Source organism: Lepidochelys olivacea, assembly GCF_965140295.1.
Source record: "Lepidochelys olivacea isolate rLepOli2 genome assembly, chromosome: 2".
NCBI classification, from domain to species: Eukaryota; Metazoa; Chordata; order Testudines; family Cheloniidae; genus Lepidochelys; species Lepidochelys olivacea.
The window spans coordinates 110300481-110314594 of NC_140412.1; positions in this window are offsets into that span (position 1 = coordinate 110300481).

Below are 14114 nucleotides of genomic sequence, written 5' to 3' on the forward strand. Positions count from 1 at the left end.
AAATTATCAAGTGTGTTTATACAATTTTTAAGATCTTATAAATCCACAAGCCTCAGTCTCTCACTGGACCCCTCCTGTGTAGATTCCCATTGACTTGGTGTTTATAAATTCTCGCACTATATGTTGTGCACATATTACACACAATATGTTAATTATAGAGTCTTCTCTTAACTTTTCGGAGAAATGTATAATTTTATTGAATAATTTGACATGAAATTAAAAATCCTCTTATACTAATCACAGTTTGTTACCACAGGACTGGCTCATTAAGCTCTAGTTCTGTCTTGACTTCCAATCTGAAAGGTTTAACCTAGGGAAATCCTCAGCTTTGCCATATTAAACAGTAAGCTTCAAACAGTGAAAACTTCCCAGGTCCCTTTGAAGGGCACCAGCAGTTCAATGAAGCCACTAAAATCATACCTGCAAATTACTTAATGTTCTTTCACTTTTACTGCACTTGCACAATATTTATTATATATGGTAACTAACTGTTTAACTCATCCGTTTCTAGACACTGATTTACTGTCAATGATCTCCAGAATAAATGCGTGAATTAGAACCCTTGCTGTACAACGACACTACAGGCACTGGGGTGTGGATTTCTGTGTATCATCATAACCACTTGCATATTTATGATATGGGAGTATTTTCATTTTGTCATGTAAACTATATGAATAAGAGCAGCAAAGGCACATGCGTACATTTCTGTAGCTCTTTATACATTAGGGAAACACTGTCACACCACAAAGCTGCTATTTTACTTTCAGCTGCTATGGAATGAGCATCAAGGTGAAAATTTATATCAGTGTGACACATCACAGCCCCTAGATATGGAGAAAGACATGTCAATAGGGTCACTTGTCTATTGCTGGTAACATCTTCTGAAACGTTTGGAAATGACCTAATGCCAAATACAGATAGCTGTTTCTGGAAGGCTGAAATTATATGATTGCATCCAGTGTTAAAATACAACCTTCAAGCTAATGCATTGCATGGTCCAAGAAGACTCATCATGGGGCCAAATGCTGAGATCCTTATTCACGCAAAACCACTGTTGAAGTCCCGGGATAGGACCACTGGTGTTTTAACTGAGCAAAGTTTGGCTCATTCTTTTTAGGTGCATTCCCTTTGGATCCTTTACTCAGACTACTATACTTAGAAGACCCACACTCTGCTCTTTTCTCCTCCTTAACCACACTGTCTAGCTTACATGAACCCATATTCTTATTACTGGTTCCATTGTCTTCCCTCCTATTGCATTCATTTGTTGCATCTTGTCTGAATTAGATTATAAACTATTCCATGCAGGCAATGTCTTTCTCCTACAGCACTTAGCACCCTGAGGCTCTAATCCTACATACCAAAGAGCCTCCTTGAAATTTGTGTCAGGTATTTCTGGCTTCAGTTTTTTGCTATTCTCATTCAGTTGGAAGCAAGTAAGGCAAAATTTAACACAAGATGAGAACTGAAAATTCTGAGTGCCCAATTCTCTATGCAGTTACACTGGTGTCACTCCACTGGCTTGATGGAGGCATTCCTGATTTCTGAGGGTCCAAGTGAGAGGAGAATCTCTAGACTCTTCCACTAATCACTCCTGAATCCTGTTGTACATAGCCCTGACTATTTTTTTCCTTCTAGACAGGTAAACATTCATAGTTCTTAACAAAGAAACGTGCACAAATGTTTTCCATATTGTTCACATAGGAAATCAAAACTGTTTATTTTTGTAACACAGACAAATTACGAGTCGATTTATACAGATTTATTTATTCAGTGAATCATTAACAAATATCAAGGACCTAATTTACTGTGACCTCAGTGCCCAGACTGTAGTAAATTATGCTACACATAGAAGTGGGACCCAGGTCTTCAGAAACTGACTTGTTAAAGTTTTGTAAAATCCGTGTAAAAAAATTTTTAAAAAAAGAGAAACTTCTAGAAAGGGTGGGATTTTCTATTGGCATTTTAAGCTTCTTCCTCCAGCCCCTGCCCTTAGCTCTAGTCCCAATCTTATTTTTGAGCTCTTGCAACTCAGGTCCTATATGAGGAATCTGTGTATGCTTTAGAATGATACTGGGGAGGAATTTAGGGCCTGATTCTGCTAACACTTACACACGGGAATAACCATACACACATGAATAGCCCTCTTAAAATCTCACAGATGGGAGCTCTGTCTGTGCTTTGGGGTGAGGTAATGGTATTCTGCCCTCACCCTGTAAGTAAAATGTTTCTTATACTAGAACAACTCACCTAAGGCTCATCTGAAAACAAGGGGAATTGATTATGCTTAGTGCCCCAAAGGAGACTTGCCCAGCACCTTGCAGAATCAGTCCCCTAAAAACTTGTATTGAGGAGTTTGTGTTAATGTTGAATGTCTTGGTCCCACATTCAATATCCCTTTTACACTTCCAGGCCAAGATTCTAAAGAGTGACTAATGATTCTGGATGCCCAATTTATGCTATCTTAGATTTTTCAGACGCTGAGTGCTCAGCGCTTTCTGAAAGTCAGGCCTTTTAGGGTACCTCAGTTGGGGCACCCAAAAATCAGTACTTACTCTTAAAAGTCTTGGCCCTCTGTGCCTCCACCTGACTTAGAGTGACCGGATAGCAAGTGTAAAAAATTGGGACGGGAGGGGTGGACAGTAATAGGTGTCTATATCAGACAAAGCTATGAATATCAGGACTGGCCCAATAAAATCAGGATATTTGGTCACCCTAACCTGACTACATTGTAATAATTACATCTCTTTAGTCAAATTTTGACTATAAATGTTCTGAGAATTTTGTTGACTTGAAACCAGTGAATGTCTGTGTTTGAATCCAATGCTTTCCTTCCATCCCCCAGATTTACACATGGAGGCTTCAGTGTTATACTTTTTTTCACTGACATTACATACAACATCTAAATATAAGAGTGATTAACTAGGCATTCATGCAGAATAGTTTTATACCAGTCGGATCAAAATTAATGAAACCAATATTTTCCATGAATTTACAATCCCATCCTTCTATTGTATGGTGTATACTCTGAATGTGTATGAATGTATTTTGAATGTATTTATTATATGTAAAGCATTTGTGGTCTCTTGCCACAGCATCCTGGTGAAAAATGCCCCTTGGTTAAAAATGTTTGAATAAATTAGTAAATCCAACACAAAGGAAAAACAGCAAGCAAAGAAATCGGGGAGGAGGAGAAATCAGTATGAGGAGAGAATATATTCTTAGAGATGAACTCCCTTGCACAATACTTTCTTCAGTAGATTGTATTTTTCTTTAGCACTTAGGGAAGAGGTTTTGCAAATCAGAACATTTTGAGTATTTGAGGGAAGGCAGGGCGAGTTTATAAATAAACAGACCTGTAAAAGAACAATAGGCACTTACATCTGTAGTCACTCGTGAGTTATGTTTCTAAGTATCAATCTGAGAATATGAATTATTTCTGGACAGACCATGTAGTTCATCATCAAGCCCAGTTCAGTGAACATAACACCCCAGCACATGCAATTATATCTCTTCAGTATTAATCCCACAGAAGACAATGATTTGGAAAATAGAAGCATTGTATTTGTGAGGAGCTTTTAAATCATAAAGTCATTTTTCCCTCTAAACCCCTTTTCCCCTCTCCATTAAAGGTACAAAACAGTGCTCCACTTGCTAACACTCACAGACCAATAACTTTAATTTTTGGCACTTATTTATAGACTGAATAGATCCATCCACACCTGCTTTTCCCTTAATTAGTTGGCTATCTAAAGGCTGCAGATTGGCTGCTGCCAGCTTCCTGTACTAATAGGAAGATCATTTAGGGCTGATGTAAGAGCACTTTAGTGTTTCTGTGTGAGGTTTTTTTTTTTTTTAAAGGGGAAAACATTATCAGAAAAGGAAGAAAATTAACAAAAACTAAGAGGTGACAGCAAGGTTGGTGCACTGCATTTGTTTAAGTGAACTCTGAAAAACGTTAGTACTTTACCAGACTCTAAGAAATTTACAGTAATTAGTATAGGGGCCTGATTCAATGTCTATTGAACTCAATGGGAGTTCTTGTATTGATGTCAATGGGTTTTGGATCAGGCCTATAATCAATGCTCTTAAAATCTAACAATTTTAGCCTCTTACCACCACACACTTTACAAAAAGAACCACTGTGATTGCAAGAGTCAAATTAATATTAGATTATTAATATTAACCAATGGGAGGAAAACAGCTAGCAGAGACTCAATTTACTTAGTGGAATCAGCTGAAAATCTGGAGCAGCAGCAGTGTTGAAATACTACAACAGAAGCCATATAAGTACCTAAATAGATAGAGAATGTTTAAAACAAAAAATTTACTCGGGTTCTCTTTTACCATCTTAGTAAACCAGAAGTAATATAAGGAAAATACAGCAATTTTATTAAAAATAAAATGTAGCTCCACAAAAGTGTGGTTCAATCAGGGCTAAGTATGATGCAAACTATAGTTTTGCTGTAGAACGCCACTGTGGTTAGGCTTAAAATACTGTGAAGAAAATAAAAGAATAATAGTCACTAAGACCTTACCTACCTAAGCATAGAATTTTCAAAATCACCACTTTGGGCAAAAGGCTGCTCCCACGGAAGTCACTGGGAGTTTCTTTACCACTAAATTCAGTGGGAGCAGACTTACTCCAGTGCCCAGAACTTTTGAAAGCCTTTGGCAATAGCAACAGCGGAAATGCTAGGATAGGTAAGGCATCACTGGTCATTGGCATTTTAACCACCTTGTCTTCGGTGTGATTGTAGCTCCGATAGGCGCACCCATGCTAGCTTTCATCTAGCTAGCGTGGTTAAAACTAGCAGGGAAGATGGAGCAGCTTGGACAAGCCTGCCTGGAACCCTGGGTATGTACTTGCGTTGGTAGCCCTTGCCAGGATCCATGCACCGCTTTTTCACTGTTAGTTGAGCAGCGCTAGCTAGATTAAAGGTAATGTGGGTATTCCTACACAGGCTGCAGTCACATCTCCGATTGCCATGTAGACACACCCTGACTTTGAACCAACACACACACACACACACACACACACAGCAGCACACAGTTTGGGTTGCCAATTTTGATGGGACGTATTCCTGGAGGTTTCATCACATGACATGATCTTTAATGCAAGATTAATCTTTCATTCCTGGAGACTCCAGGGCAATCCTACTAGTGCACTCGTTTTTACTGCTTAATACTGGTACCAAATGCATACTCTTCATTCACAGGGAGCAGCAGCAGGAGATGTCATCTCCCAAGTGCTCTTTATGGAGCCCTGCAGAGCTGCACCACTCCCTTATCAAGGTTTGGGGCTCAGTATCACAGTATAGGAAATGATGGCTAGGTGCTCAGAGACTATGCTGAGAGGGAAGAATGGTCTTGTAGTTAAGGAATGGGATGAGGCTTCAGTTCCAATTTTGCCACAGACTTTATGTGGCCTGGATGACCCATGCCTGCCGATAACGCGGGGGCACAAGTAAGGGCAGCGTCGTCAGCAGATGTTACTGAGCATGCTCAGTCCGTGTGAGTATGCTCATTACACGCCAAGCAGTTATATCTGGGGGGCACGTGACCCCACATGACCCCGCCATGTGTCGTCTTACCTTGACTTGATCCAATGCCCACTGAAGTCTTTTGATTGACTTAAGATTAGAGCAGGTTTTCTGTTCTTCAGTTCCCCATCTGTAACTACACTGATGTCAGTGGATTGTGCAGTATCTAAATCAAAGCAGAATTTGGACCCTTGTCTTTATTTAGGCTCCAATTAGGCAAAATACATAAACCCATGCTTAGTTATTCTGCAAAACACCATAGCATATACATAACTTTAAACGTGCTTAAGTGCTATTGAAGTCAATGGGCTTTAAGTATTTGTTTAAAGTACACGTTTAAGTGCGTGGCTGAATTGGGACCTCAGTTTTTAACCTCCTGACTTAATGTACATTTGTATACCACCCACTAGAACAAGGCTCTGATCTCACTTGAGTCCTCTGTGTGCCACCATAATACAAACAAATATAATGACAATTCTAGTCCTACCACTTCTCAGACATTTCAGAAACGCATTCCCCTGAGCTTTATCTTTAGGAGAGTAGCTCTGTACCAGCACATCATTTTTACTGTTTCCCAGGCACAAAGAAAAAAAATAAACATGCAGTATGTTAGGACAGATGAAAAAAATAAAATGTATAATTAAGTACATAAGGATGTAACAGAACGAGTAAGAGAACAAGAATTAATTACTCATCTGAGAATTTGCTTTGACCTGTTATGTTGCAGTCACACCTATTTCACTATAATGTCTCAATAACCTATTTTATTCTGCTCCAAGGCTCAGACCTGTGATACTGCATTAGATGCATTTCCCACATTGTTCTTTTCTCTTTGGGAAGTGGTATGATTATAATGACTGGTTTTGAGAGCAAGAGTTTGAAAACATTGCCTGAGGCATGCAAAAGTTCCATTACTTCTTAATTAGTCACTTCTTTCTCAGGGGCATTTTATAGCTGGTTCTTGGAATAAAGTTACTATTTGATTATTACAATTGTCTACTATTATGTGTATGTTGAAAATAAAGGTTATGGAATATCTGAGTATATTATTTATAATACTAGGAACTTCCTTGTGTTAGGACTGATGGAATTATTTTTGAGGGCTTTGCCTCAGAGTTTTTAGTTTCTCATGCAGTATATTATCTATAGTGTGGAACTGGAATGTATAATGGCAAAGTACAGAATCTGAATTGAAAGAGTTACTGACAATGGGATATGATGTCTGAAAGCACTAAAACTGATCACCTACTGAAAACACAGATTTCCAAATAAATGACTTCAATTTCACAGACTGTTATTGGGAGGATACTAATGGTAAATGTTCAGGGCTATGTAAGTACCTGGCCAGAGAGACAAATTCATGGGCTCAGACTGTTCATTACTGATGAATATTCAGTTGGCTGATGGTAGTCATTAAATAGACAAGGTAGGTGAGGTAATCTCTCTCTCACCAACAGAAGTTGGTCCAATAAAAGATATTATCTCACCTACTGGTCTCTCTAATATCCTGGGACTGACACAGCTACAACAACATTGCATACAGTAGTCATTAAAACATTTAAGAGACCTACCAGTCCCACAAATTCATACCAGGAGCATATTATTCACTATGGAGAAGTTTTTCAATAGCACGTAAGGAATGTAGGAGCACAAGTCCATCAGAAAACCCATTGTGACTTGTGCTCCTAACCCCCTTGGGCACTTTTGAAAATCTCCACCTGTACAGGGTGACAATTAACACTGACATGGGCAACTGGCAGCTACACTTGGGGAAGGATTCAGTCCTGGTGAAAGAAAACTAAACTTCATTTAAGGTTTCACAGCATCCTCAATGGCAGAAGCTTCTTGAAAGGTTCACTGAATCAGTTTGTTTCCCACATGCCATAGCCCTATCCCATCTTCATCTGACTCCACCTAGTTTTCAAGGGCTGCCAACAAACTCCAGGCCTCCTGACAGAGCAGGGGTTAAACAGACAGATATGGGCACAGTCACGTTAATTGAGACCTTGATTATGCTCTATTCATAACTAATCAGTTGTTGGACACCTGATGAATAAACAGTGTTATCACTATTCCCCCCACCACAAGGTAAATTCATCATAGGTTAGTTATTTAGAATGAAAGACTACCCAGCCTGGCTGGCCACTGCCTTGCATTTGTGCAAAGTGAGTGAAAAAGGCCCTTTGCTCAGGTGTAAAGGGCTACACAATGGGCAAGCTAGTAGAGAATCAGGCCCTATAGTTGATGTAGAAATCAATATATATTCCAGATCACTGACCTAACCCTCAAACTCGCAGTTTTCACTAGACCAGAGACTCTAACTCTGTAGACAGTGTAGTTTGATCAAGATCAGATTAGAGATTGTTCACTCAGCAGTATGGAAATAATCACAATTGAGCCAAATCTGCATCAGAGTAAGCCCACTGAAATCCACTGTATCTACAGTACCTACCTTGAGCTGTACATTCATTGTATATTTTTACTTAATGTCATGGAAAAAAGCCTTTAGCTACTTATTTCTTTAAAAAAAAATGAATAACTTTGACTAGCCATATGGAGTCATCAGGTTTGCTCAAAGCTATCTATCTTACTCAGAAACATTTGGTCACTTAGTTTTATTTCCTGTCCGTTTGGTTTACTGGAATAAATTTAGATTTTAATTTCTCAATTAAAGGGCCCCTCTTATCTCTTTCATCCCCTACTTCCATCAGAACATCTGAGAAAGCATAGATGTCTTTTGCTCCTATCCACACAGCTCCTTCTTTCTACTAAGAAAAAAGGAAAGGCCAGGCATGCAAACCACCATTATCAAAAATCATTTTTGTAAACTATGGATATTCTACAAAGCCCCATCTCCTCCTTCTCTTAATTGGACTCTTTAAAGGGCACCAATATTCCCAGGGAAAGGATGGCTTCTTCTTTTACTGCACCAGAAAATGCATTTCAAACATAAGCTAGCTGCAACCATATCTTTGTTTGGCAAATGGAGTATTCTCATCACCGAGTCCTGTTCATAGCAACACACAAAAGAGTACTCTGTAGCCAGGGGTAATAGCTGATCCCATAATCTGGCACTAACACTTAGAAAGATTAATTACCCTATTAAAAGCTTAGACATTACTAAGAAAATCTTTGTATAAGCGTTTTAACTCACAACAAATGCAGCATATTTGGTGCCATCAGTTTGTTGCACAATGAAGGTTCTCACCTTCCCACACTTGTTCAGTTTTGTCTCTGTCTCCCTATACTACATAAACGTGCATACATGTGTACATACACAGAGAGCTTTTGCTGTTTTCCAATACAAAGGGATAAAGTACAAGTGTGTTTGGAACAGATAAAGTAAAAACTCCTTCTGTCCTCAGATTGGCTGCCTCAGAGATTAAGCAGCAAGAGCAGACACTCACTGATTCAAAGGCTGCTGTATCAGAAACCGAGGTACCTAAAGAGATTCAGGTTGTAATCCCTACACAAATTATATACCCAAATTATGAAAATATGAGGAGGGTTACATTATGAAAGCATGTTATCAAAGACACCTTCTAAAGTATATCATTACTGATTAGTGCCATCAGATGCCAATGCAAAATAGCTTGTCACCTTGGCGTGGTTTCATACTTTCCTCTTATATCTCCCTCTGCCACACTGTCATTGGCAAGGAAAGATCTAACGATATGAACAGATCTAAATAAAACAAATGTTAGTCATGCATCACTGTTTAAGATCAAAATGATTGGCCTGGCTACTGGACAGACTATGTCATATGAACAACATCTTGTGCAATAATGAAACCGATACTGCAGTCTGTCCTGTAGGACAGTAGACTGGTGAATAAGAGCTAAAATGCTAAATGTGGGAAAGCAAGCTCATCAGAAGCAGAAAGTAATGCTATTGCTGTCATTATAGTGCTCACACTCATACTTTAAGGACATGTATACACACTCAAATACTTTTTTCTACAAGGGTCATCTTCCCAGCTTCTTCTCTCTGACAAAGAGATGGTGGAAAAAATGGAAGCTTACCTTTCTCCCCTAGAACCTAAGGCATGACCACTGCTGGAATACTGTGTCCAGGTCTGGCGCCCACTGTTCACCAAGGATGTTGATAGATTGGAGAGGGTTCTGAGAAAAGCTATGAGAATGATTAAAGGGATGAGAAAACATGCCTTATAGTGATAGACACAAGGAGTTCAATCTATTTGGTTTAACAAAAGAGGAGTTAAGGGGTGTCTTGATTACAGCATATATGCACCTATAAAGGGAAGAAGTATTTAATAAGAGGCTCTTCAGTCTAGCAGAGAAAAGTATAACATGATCCAATGGCTGGAAGTTGAAGCAAGATAAAATCAGACTGGAAATAAGGCGTACATTTTTAACTGTGAGGGCAATTAACATTTGGAACAATTTACCAAGGGTCTTTGTGGATTTTTAAATCAATATTGGATTTTTTTTTCTAAGAGCTCTTCTGTAGGAATTATTTTGGGGAAGTTCTATGACCTATGTTATACAGGAGGTCAGACTAGATGATCACATTGCCCCTTTCTGGCCTTGGAATCTATGACTACTTTGCACACATGTAATGATTTTTAGCCTATGATCTCAAAGCACTTTACAAAGGTGAGTGTTACTATCCCCATTTTACTGTTAGCTCATGCTTTTTCATACCTGTTTTGGTTTAGATCACTACCTGTATTGCACACATCTGTGCAAACTGAAATTGAGAAAAGGACGATCCCTGCCCCTGAGACATTTACCTTCATGTGGACACATTGGAAATAAAACACTGAGTGAAAAAGCTTTCCTGGGTTTCTGTGGCACCTGATGATGACAGAAAAGACCCAATCTCCCAGGTTCTTTTTGTCTGACTTTTTGCTAACCACTTGAGACTAAATAACTCTTGGACTTAGATGAAGAGAAACCAAATGAAAACAAAGTAGGAGGGATGGGTGGGGAAGGGGAAGTATCACTAAAACCATTTTACTGTATAACTATTATGCTTTTTCCTGGTCCAAGTACACAGATAGCCAGATGACAGTATCATCTACCTATGTTAGACTTGGAGCTCTGTGACAAATCTTTGAACTCTTATTGCCTGGACTTGCTCACTTGATTTTGTTCTATTCCTAAAGAAGCTGGCTTTGGGAATAAGCCATCAAGCCTCTGGGGACCATTTATGTCTGAATCACTATTTCCTTGCCACTCATTATAGCCCTTCTTAATCTTTCAGCACAATTTTTTCCTCCTTTCTCTGTTTTGTTAGGGATGAATCTCCTATGCTAGGTGTGTATGCAGCCATCACTACCTGTAGAGGAATATCCCCTACAGCTTCATTCCTTCTTTGGGATTCCACCTGAGCAGCTCATGTTATTTACGGCAGATATTGGCCTCACAAGTGGCGCGTGCTTTCCAGTTCACATCCTGCTGCCAAGAGCAGAGCTCATCCCATTTCCAATTCTGTCTCTATAATCACACTCACTAGAATACAAAGGTAACTGTGCAACTTTTGCTCACATTGCTAAGCACTTACTCATATGAGTAGTCAATGGACTACTTGTGTAAATGTACCTTGATTATCACCCATTTCTTCCCTGCTGCCATCTGACAATTTCTCTGCTACTCGATGGCTAGGGCAGAGTGCAGTAAATCTAATAGCCTCTGAAGCAGCATCCAGGGTCCTTTCCAAGCTTTCTGGCCTGACTGCTCCTGTTGCAATGATAATGGAGGCAGCAGTTGTACTGCAATTAGGATCCTCATGGGTCGGCCAATCTGACTGAGCAATGGAGGCCAGCTGCTCCACTGCCAGCAAGATCTTCTTGGCACTCTTCCTTTCCTAGAATCCATCCTCTCTTCCAGGCCACTGGCAATATTCAGTTAGGCCTCTGGCCAACAAAACCACCTCATTTCCTCCACAAACCAAAGTCACTTAAAAAGCTCTGTAAAAGCACCACCTGGGACTCTGACCCACAGTCTGTGCTTGAGGCCCAAGCTGACCTGGAAGTAGATCATCATGTTCTTAGAATCTTTTTTGCTGACTCTTTTTCACGGAGTGTTACAGATCTTTTAGACCTTCCACTGGGAATGCTAAATCCTTGCAGCACTATCCAGTTCTGGTCTTTCACTAACCTTCATATTCCCCGATATTATATGTCCATAATACAGTCCCCTCCACCTATTGTTCAGTTTTTGTGACAACCCACATATGCATAGCATTTCCACCCATAGTGGATAAGAGCGAGACAAGGTGGATGAGGTAATATTTATTTGACCAACTTCTATTGGTGAGAGAGAGAGAGAGAGAAGCTTGTGAGCAACACAGAGCTCTTCTTCAGGTCTGGGACAGGAACTCCCAGCCTCATAGCAAAGTCCAGGGCGAAACAGATTGTTTAGCATAAGTAGTTAGCACATATTGTAAGGGACCATTCAAAGTAGAGTGGCTACAACTACACTGCATATAGTGGATAAAGGCATTTTACGTAGACAAAGAAGAGAGGGGTGAGCTCCCCTATGTTGTTATACTTCATCCTCTTCCCTCACTGGCGATGATTCAGTGGATTACAACTATTTTGGCTGTCTCGTCTAGTTAGGACTTCAGAAATTTCATTTAAAACTATTGTTTAAAGTTTCATCTTTCTAACTTTTCAGAGTTAACATTTTGTTACATGTTTGTTTTACTTTTATATTTAATTAAAGAGGGAGAGACATAAGAATGGCCATACTGGGTCAGAACTATGGTCCATCTATCCCAGTATCCTGTCTTCCGACAGTGGCTAGTGCCAGATGCTTCAGAAGGAGTGAACAGAACAGGGCAATTTATTGACTTATCCATCCCATGTCATCCAGTCCCAGCTTCTAGCTGTCAGAGGTATAGGGACTTCAGCTCCTTGCTCTTCTTGAAGACCCAATGGCTCATGCTGCCAGGTCTCTGATCCCTCTTCCAAACTGTGTGAAGAAAGAGAGAGCTATGATCCCTCTGCAGTGGGGCAGGGTCAGATTCCTTGGCTAGTTTGTACCATTTCTGGTGATGCAAAGCAGCTGAGAACACAGATGGCCACTAAAAACAAGTTTATCGCTAACTTGCATCACTAGAGCAGCACACAGTAACTAGAGTGTAATGGTGAACCTGGCTCGTGATGTTTGCAGCCCACTATGCAGATGAATAGCCAAACGTTAGACTCTTCATATGTCCTTAATAAGCAAAGACAACAAAAAGTTCTTGTCTCTCACTTCTGAGAGGCACTGTAACACCCTTGAAATATTCTTCACCATCAGGAATGCTAGTAGCTAATTTCAAACTGTTGTAACCATCCTCCTGGATTACATGGAGAATCATCATATACTCCGATGTAGAAAAAAAAATAGCTGAAGGGTATGCTGCTCTTTGGCGGATCCATGGGTTAACTTGGCCCACTCTGTCTGTCTACCAGCATGGAATTTTGTGGTTCCAATCTTTCATTTCTTGGTACACACTAGAAAGTCAAAATAGTTCCTCTCTCTGGAGTATATTACAACATACTTCAGTTCCACATTTAATCAACCCTCCCCACGAATGTTAGAGCTCTCTTCACAGTCATCATTTTCTGTTTTACTTAACATTACTGTCTTAACATGAAGAAATTTGAGAGCTAAGGATCTACATGAGATCGAGTCAGTGTCTCTTTGGAACAGGTCTGGGTCTTGTATCTTGGGCACCACTACCTGGCTTGGCTGTAGCTTCTCCTTCCCAGAGCAGAGATGTACACAGTTGAAATTTTAGCATGACCATCAGCATTTGGTTGGCATGAAATACCTTCTTGCCCCCCACCCCCACATCACTTACCAGGCAAACACATTAGTGATGGAACCCAGTTTCTTCGCCAACAAAGCAGGAGGTCACTTCTCACAAAAATTCCCCAGCTCCCAAAGAACATGGCTAGCACTTGTTGACTGACTCCAGATAGGACAGCTTTCCTATCCCTTGCTGTTCCACATTCATCGGCTACTCAGTGGAACTACAGCTACAATAAAGGTTTATGTAGGTCCTTTCCAAAAGACAACTCCAATAAACTTGTTAGTCTCTAAGGTGCCGCAAGTACTCCTGTTCTTTTTGTGGATACAGACTAACACGGCTGCTACTCTGAAAGGATGTGTCCCTTTGCCCCACAAAAGACAATGATAAAAGTTTCCCATATAACACTAGTAAAATCTCTCTCTCTTTTTTTTTGGGGGGGGGGGCAATAGAACACAGTTTTCTCACCAAAACCACCAAAAAGAGCATTTACTTTCTTGCTTGAGGTGAATGCACAGATGAGTAGATGATAAAAAAAGTATGACAGGTGAATAATTCCATGTAGTTGCCCTCCCTCTAGTGACTAAAATAAAGATTACAATTCACTACTTATATATTTGTATAAGCCACAGCAGATACAAGGGAAATCCTTTGCAATAAATGTTCTGCATCTCAAGCTACATTAAAGCAGAGGGGCTGAATTTTCAGACTAACCCTCCAAATTGAGCACAGAAAACAAGGGGGCCCCTGCAAACTAAAACTGGGGACTTAGATGTTCTGATTAGAACTTGCAACAAAATTCCCTTC